General features: G+C 47.4%; 1 pseudogene; it reads right to left on the bottom strand.

Annotated features, from left to right (window-relative positions):
- Window positions 1-737, bottom strand: part of LOC107741676 (tubulin alpha chain-like) — a 3552-nt pseudogene that overhangs the window by 1765 nt on the left and 1050 nt on the right.

The raw sequence follows: 737 nt of genomic DNA, 5'->3' as shown, positions 1-737 counted from the left end.
GATGGAGATTTACTACTGATTACAGAACCAGCTTTACTGACAAGATGCGCATGATAATCGCATTCGATTAATCGTGCAGCCCTAACATATTTTCACACATGCTAATATTTACAAACATTACTATTGTATGCTATGTTATAACATTATTCCACTATAACATTATTCCAACATGCGCAACTTCACATTTACAGTTACGCATGTTAGAATAAAAGACACATGCTGACCTTGAACCCTGTGGGACACCAGTCAACAAACTGAATGTTCCTCTTGGTCTTTATGCTTCCAATGGAGGCATTGACATCCTTTGGAACCACGTCTCCACGGTACAGCATACAGCAAACCATGTACTTCCCGTGCCAAGGGTCGCACTTCACCATCTGATTGGCTGGCTGAAAGCAGGCGTTGGTGATTTCCATGACGGACAGCTGCTCGTGGTACTCGGAGAACACCGGGGAGTATGTGACCAGGGGGAAGTGGATGCGAGGGTACGGCACCAGGTTGGTTTGGAACTCTGTCAGATCAACGTTGAGAGCTCCGTCGAAGCGCAGGGAGGCGCTGATCGATGACACGATCTGGCCAATGAGGCGGTTGAGGTTGGTGTATGTCCAGGTTATTTCGGCAGATATCATAGATGGCCTTGTTGTCCACCATGAAAGCGCAGTCGGAGAGCTCGACGGTGGTGTGTGTGGTCAGAATAGAATTGTAGGGCTCTACCACTCTGGTGGAAACCTGAAGAA

This window comes from Sinocyclocheilus rhinocerous, unplaced genomic scaffold (genome assembly GCF_001515625.1).
Source record: "Sinocyclocheilus rhinocerous isolate Xijiao unplaced genomic scaffold, SAMN03320098_v1.1 scaffold886, whole genome shotgun sequence".
Classification (NCBI taxonomy): Eukaryota; Metazoa; Chordata; class Actinopteri; order Cypriniformes; family Cyprinidae; genus Sinocyclocheilus; species Sinocyclocheilus rhinocerous.
The sequence above is the reverse complement of the archived record's forward strand: the minus strand, read 5'-3'. Positions and strand labels throughout refer to the sequence as shown.